The 7,218-nt window shown below is 43.8% G+C and overlaps 2 protein-coding genes and 1 pseudogene across 2 annotated transcripts in view; 1 reads left to right on the top strand and 2 right to left on the bottom strand.

The window, feature by feature from the left end:
* Positions 1–7,218, top strand: part of SLC25A12 (solute carrier family 25 member 12) — a 229,436-nt gene that overhangs the window by 73,985 nt on the left and 148,233 nt on the right. The window lies entirely within an intron of this gene.
* HAT1 (histone acetyltransferase 1) overlaps positions 1–7,218 on the bottom strand; it is a 74,145-nt gene that overhangs the window by 55,387 nt on the left and 11,540 nt on the right. The gene's annotated exons all lie outside the window — the stretch shown is intronic.
* The window catches only part of LOC108310976, a 12,522-nt pseudogene continuing 8,069 nt past the window's right edge, over positions 2,766–7,218 (bottom strand).

The raw sequence follows: 7,218 nt of genomic DNA, 5'->3' as shown, positions 1-7,218 counted from the left end.
AAAAAAAAAAAAAGTTTGAGCATTACTTCCCAACCACAAAAGAACCCTGAACTGGGAAGGAATGGATCTGTGACCCTTTGTGAATAAGACAGGTGAATCAACTTTGTCTGTGCTAGAATAGGGTGAACTGCTTGAAACTGAAAATGAAGTATGTTTGAAGCCAGGCTGGTGGCTCACATCTGTAATCCCAGTACTTTGGGAGGCTGAGGCGGGCAAATTGCTTGAGCCTACAAGGTCAAGACCAGCATAAGCAACATGGCAAAACCCCATCTCTACTAAAATTACACAAATTACTGGGGTTTGGTGGTATGCGCCTGTAGTCCCAGTTACCTGGGAGGCTGAGGCACGAGAATCTCGCTTGAATCCAGGAAGTGGAGGTTGCAGTGAGTGAGCTGAGATTGTACCACTGCACTCCAGCTTGAACAACACAGCGAGATCCTGTCTCAAAAAAAAAAAAAAAAAAAAAAAAAAGAACAGTATGTTTCAGGCAACCTCCAATCTCCATATGTTCTGGATTAAAATCAAGGCAGAATATCATGAGACTGCCACAAAAGTACTGAAAAGCCTGCTTCCATTTCCAACATCTTATCTTTGTCAGGGTTTTCTGCAATGACGGCAACCAAAACGAGATTACAGAGTAGACTGGATATAAGCAATACACTTCAGATGTCACTGACTCCATCACCCCCAGACGGGACTATCTAGTTGCAGAAAAACAAGCTCAGGGTTTCCTCTAATTCCACATTACAGTGAGGTATATAATAATTTCATTATAATTAAAATGTAATAATAGAAAAAGTGCACAATGAATGTAATGCACCTGAATCATCCCAAATCCATTTCCCCCAAGCCTCCCTCCCTGGTCTGAGGAAAAATTGTCTTACAGTAAACTTGTCCCTGTTGCCAAAAAAGTTAGGGACTGCTGCTATATAGAATATAGGACCTGCAATGGTTCTTCCTTTCAAATATATATACTGTTGCTTCTTCCTTTTTTTTGTAGAGACAGAGTCTTGCTATGTTGCCCAGACTGGTTTTGAACTCCTGGCATCAAGCAATCCTCCTGCCTTGGCCTCCCAAAGTGCTGGGATTTTAAGTGTGAGCCATTGTGCCTATCTTGCCCTATAGTTTCTAATCCTATATATAGTTCTTTTAAAAGGGGGGGGGGAGAGGGGGAGAGAGAGAGAGAGAGAGAGAGTGTGTGAGTGTGTGTGTGTCTTGCTCTGGTGCCCAGGCCGGAGGGCAGTGCACAATCACACCTAACTGCAGAGCCTTGATCTCCTGGGCTCAAGCCTCCTAAGTAGCTGAGACTGTAAGTGTATGCCACACGCGATACTCCTTCATCAGCTACACTTTTTCCTACAGCTCAGTTACTGTAATTATCCATCATGCTACTGTTATTTCAGAGTTACTAATGACTTTATTGTAAAATTAGTGATGTTTTGCTTTTCTTCACTCTCCTTGAACTGCATAACAGTGGATGTTATTAAACTCTTTTCCTACCTGAAATATTATTCTTCCTTTCTCACTTATGTGCTATCCTGATTTACCTCCTCGTTTTTCTGACTTAACCTGGTTTCTTTTGCCTCCACTTCCTTTAGATATAGGCATTTTCCAAGACTCAGCCCTTGGTCTGCCCTTCTTTCACAGCGTGTTCCTTTAAGAGCTCATCCTTTCTCCTGGCTTCAACTATCACCACCAGAGCCAGCTCTCTCCTCCAATCTTGGTGACCCTGTCAGTGGCACCACTTTTTACAGGAACAAACCACCAAGCATGCCGATAAGTTCTTATACTTCCTAGTTCTCAGAATCACTTCAGTAGTTTTTGGAGAGGCAAGATGCATGAAAGAAGATATAGTCAACATGTCTTATTAGCCATAAGTATAATTAAGAAATCACCAAGGCACATTAATCAATTTTTTTTTTTTTTTTTTTGAGACGGAGTTTCGCTCTTGTTACCCAGGCTGGAGTGCAATGGCGCTATCTCGGCTCACCGCAACCTCCGCCTCCTGGGTTCAAGCAATTCTCCTGCCTCAGCCTCCTGAGTCGCTGGGATTACAGGCACACGCCACCATGCCCAGCTAATTTTTGTATTTTTAGTAGAGACGGGGTTTCACCATGTTGACCAGGATGGTCTCGATCTCTTGACCTCGTGATCCACCCGTCTCGGCCTCCCAAAGTGCTGGGATTACAAGCGTGAGCCACCGCGCCCGGCCTACATTAATCAATTTTTAAAGCTTGTTTAATAAATACATAGGAGTTCAAGACCTGCCTGGGCAACATGGAGAAACTCCATCTCTACAAAAAATACAAAAATTCACTGGGTGTGGTGGCACATACCTGTAGTCCCAGCTACTCGAGAGGCTGAGGTAGAAGGATCACTTAATCCTGGGAGGCAGAGGTTGCAGTGAGCTGAGATTGCACCACCGCACTCCAGACTAGGCAACAGAACCAGACCCTATCTCAAATAAATACCTAAGTATTTAATACATCTGACCTATTCTGGTCCCCATGGGATACAGTATCTAAGTTTATTCATAATCCTGTGTTCTTTAAATAACTGAAATCTTAGCGTATTAGCCGATATATCGTTTCCTAGCCATGCTAAACTGAAAAACAAGCTTAATTATACCATTTTAAAACACAAGGTTGGCCCCAGTGTGCTGGCAACATTCCCATCAGCACAATCAATCTGCAAGATGAGGTATCTTAACATTAAATATTCCTTAGAGGCACATAATTAATCCTATCACACTTTTTTTTTTATATACAATAATTTATTTATTGAGAGCCTCCTCTCCGCCCTTGCAGTCTCTAGGTCACTTTTTCCGCTTGTAGATTTTGCACGCAAGCCCCAGAAAGATAGCTGGGGGCAGGGGTGCTGCATACTGTTCAATGAGACCCATAATGTCGTTGTAACTATCTTCCTGATACTGTGAGAACACGGCCGGCAGATCCAGCTCCTCATATAATGCCTTTACTCGGGCCACCTTCTCAGCCTCCTTCTGCCCGTAATTTTCTTTCAGGATCCGGCGCTGTTCCAGAGTGGACTGTTGCAGACACTGGACCACCAGCCAGCTGCATTTGTTGTCCTGGATGTCAGTGCCAACTTTGCCAGTCACACTGGGGTCCCCAAAGAGGTCAAGGTAATCATCCTGAATCTGAAAGAACTCTCCCATCTCCAACAGGATCTTCTTGGCATTGGCATGCTCCTTCTCGCCATCAATTCCTGCCATGTACATGGCTGGGGCTACAGGAAGGTAGAAGGAGTAGAAAGCCGTCTTGTACTTGACAATAGATTTGTACCTCTTTTCAGTGAATCTGCCGAGATCCACATTGCCCTGGGGGGCTGTGATGAGGTCCAGGGTCTGCCCAATCTCAGTCTGATAGGAACTCTGCAGGAAGAGCTCAATCAGGTTCAGGTAATAGGGCTGCTCTTGGCAGCAGAGCTCCAGCAGGTGGTAGATACATGCTTCCAGACGGATAGCATCATTAATGGCATCCAAACCTACGCCTGGCTTCTGATACAAGCAGATCTATCCCTGGCGGGTGAGGGATGAATCCATGATGTCATCTGCCACCAGGAAGAAAGCTTGCCACAGTTCCACACACCAGCCCACAGTCAGGGCCTGCTGGAGACTATCAGCATCCTGTTTCCTTGGCTCCACCAGCTCCTGGAACGCTACTAGCACCGTCAAACCCCGGTGATACTTGCCCCCAATGGCGTTGTACTCCAGGACCTCCCTGAGCCAGACAATAGCATCTCCTGTCTCTGGGTGCCCCATCTCATCCTCAGTCAGCACCCTAACGATCCGGGAGAAGTGCTGAATGAAATCCTGCTTTTCTTGGGCATAAACATCTGATTTCCGGTCTCCATCCATTTTGAGGGAGGAGCAAAGGGCTCTGTTCCTGGATGCGGGTTCCTGCTCCCTATCACACTCTTTATGCCCATTAACAGCAGTTCAATTCTTAAAAATTCCCTTATCACTGGGATTCTCATCCCCATACAGGAGTATAAAATCACTCATCTAATGACATTTCCCACCCCTTCCCAACTCATTGTGACCACTGTGAAACTTAGAGGTCGATTAACACCGAAATTCTCCATATCCCCAACCTCATTCTCCAATGCTGTCCTATCTTGTGCTAACAGTTCTTTGGCATCCATGGCTCCCCACTAAGGATGCTCCTCTCAGGTAGTGGCTGCTTTCTCTCTCATATCTTCATACTGCTAGAACAAGGTATCCTCCTCCTTGCTCCTCATTGCTGGTTTCAGACTAATGTCTCTCTCTTCATACCCTAAGAACAAATAGCTTTGAAGCTCATGTTCCATCTCTCTTCCTCATTCTTTGAATAATTTAGCTCCAGGCTCACTGCTGCACTTTCCAACACTACATCTGACTTAAATCTTGGTAACTTCAAAACTAATGAAAATGAATCTTCCAATCCAGCCTCGGAGTTCCTTGATTCCTCCCCAAGAATTTTGTCTTTACTATACTTTAGCCACTTATTCCCATGACATACCCTAGCCTTTATTTATTATTATTGACAATTACATTCCCTTAATCTCTATTTCAAACATTGTACCATCTTACCATCACCTCTTATCTTCCTACCTCACTCCCTATACCCCCAAATCTTTTTGTTTTATTTTTTTGAGACAGGGTCTGGCTCTGTCACCAAGTCTGAAATGCGGTGGCACAATCTCAGCTCACTGCAGCCTTGACCTCACAGGCTCAGGTGATCCTCCTGCCTCAGCCTCCTGAGTAGCTGGGACCACAAGCATGCACCACCACAGCTAATTTTTTTTTTTTTTTCTGTAGAGTTAGGGTCTCCCTATGTTGCCCAAGCTGGCCTCAAACTCCTGGGCTAAAGTCGTCCTCCTGCCTCAGCCTCCCAAAGTGCTGTGATTACAGGCATGAGCCAGCACACCCAACCATACCCCAATTCCAACAATTCTTCAACCCCCCACCAATACTTACAATGAATTGATATTTTTTTTTTTTTGAGACGGAGTTTCACTCTTATTGCCCAGGCTGGAGTGCAATGACACAATCTCAGCTCACTGCAACCTCTGCCTCCTAGGTTCAAGCGATTCTCCTGCCTCAGCCTCCAAATTATAGGCATGTGCCTCCATGCCCAGTTAATTTTTATATTTTTAGTAGAGACAGGGTTTCACCATGTTGGTCAGGCTGGTCTCCAACTCCTGACCTCCGGTGATCCACCTGCCTTGGCCGCCCAAAGTGCTAGGATTACAGGCATGAACCACTATGCCTGGCCACAATAAATTGATTTGAACATAATTTCACTGCCCTCTTCTACTTCATATCCTCATTTTCCTCCCTTTCCAATGTAGAATTCCATGGCCAATCAATATTATCACTCCATCCTAAATATCCTCAACCCCTTGGCCCTAATTTTTGTCACAACGACCTGGTTAAAAAAAAAACAAAAAACCCTACTCTAGTTAAATCTGACTATATGTCTACTCTTTGTGGCACACTTTCATCTGGACATGGCTGACCTCACTTTATATTCATGAGTACTAAACTGAAGTGGGTCCTTAGTGCTACATGACAATCATAACAGTTCTCAAGTCTACCCACTCCTCCTGCTCACCTAGATGACTATTTCCTCAAGCCTCCAATGCCTTCTTCCATAAGCACATTCTCCGCAGATGACCTTGCTTCCTATCTCACTTAGGAAACAGAAGCATTCAGAAAAGAAACCGCACAAAATGCTTCCTCTACAACTTCTAACTTACACTGCAGCAATTCCTGTATACTCTCCTTCATCTTGTTATGGTAGAATTCTCCATGTTCCTATCTAAGCCTAATCCTTCCACTGATTAATAAAATACTTCCCCCTCTTATATTGTCAAGGATATTACTCAACAAATACTCAGGGCCAGGCGTGGTGGCTCACGTCTGTAATCTCAGCACTTTGGGAGGCCGAGGCAGGTGAATTACGAGGTCAAGAGATCGAGACCATCCTGGTCAACATGGTGAAACCCCGTCTCTACTAAAAATACAAAAAATTAGCTGGTCATGGTGGCGCGTGCCTGTAATCCCAGCTACTCAGGAGGCTGAGGCAGAAGAATTGCCTGAACCCAGGGGGCGAAGGTTGCAGTGAGCCGAGATCGCACCATTGCACTCCAGCCTGGGTAACAAGAGCGAAACTCCGTCTCAAAAAAACAAACAAACAAACAAAAAAAACCAATACTCCCCTTCTCTGAAACTCCCAGAATTACTCCCAAATAATTTTCCCCTTTTCTGATAGATCATAGGCTTCTGCATATAAACATGCTGTTATTTCTCACAGGTTTAAAACATTCTCATTTCTATATTAATACCTAATAAAGTAGGCTTAAATATGAGGCAAGATGGGTTAAAGAGGGGACAGAAATAAAGATGGAACATTTTATAATGAGTAAGGTCAATTCATCAAAAAGACAAAGGAAGTCTAAATCTGTATGTACCTAATATCAGAGCTGCAAATACATCAAGCAAAAGTTAATGACTGAAGACACAGACAATTCACAATTCCAGCTGAAGATTTCAACAGTTCTCTTAACTGTCCTAATTGCTAGAAAATCCATAAAAATATTGAAGACTTTAATACTATTAAGTGAATTTACACTTACAGAAAACTACATAAAACTGCAGAACTCAAATTATTTTTCAGTGCACCTAGGACACTGACCTAACAGATCATATATGACAAGATATATAACAAAGCTCAATGAATTTAAAAGGACTGAAATAAGTCTATATTGTCTGACCTTGACAGAATTAATTCAAAAATCAGTAACAATAAGACAGGTAGAAGAGTCCCAAATACTTGGAAATTAAGCAACACTCTTCTATATAACTCATGGGTCAAAAAAAAAGTCACAAGGGAAATTTAAAAAGATTTTGAATTGGCTGGGCGTGGTGGCTCATGCCTGTAATCCCAGCACTCTCAGAGGCCAAGGTGGGTGGATCACCCGAGGTCAGGAGTTTGAGACCAACCTGGCCAACATGGTGAAACTCCCATCTCCACTAAAAATACAAAAATTAGCTGGGCATGGTGGCAGGCTCCTGTAATCCCAGCTACTAGGAGGCTGAAGCAGGAGAAATGCTTGAACCCAGGAGGCAGAGGTTACAGTGAGCCAAGATCACGCCAGTGTTTTCACTGTACTCTAGCCTGGGTGACAGAGTCAGACTTTGTCTCAAAAAAAAAA

The sequence above is a fragment of the Cebus imitator genome, unplaced genomic scaffold (assembly GCF_001604975.1).
Source record: "Cebus imitator isolate Cc_AM_T3 unplaced genomic scaffold, Cebus_imitator-1.0 Scaffold110, whole genome shotgun sequence".
Lineage (NCBI taxonomy): Eukaryota > Metazoa > Chordata > Mammalia > Primates > Cebidae > Cebus > Cebus imitator.
This window is presented reverse-complemented; position numbering and strand designations above follow the sequence as displayed.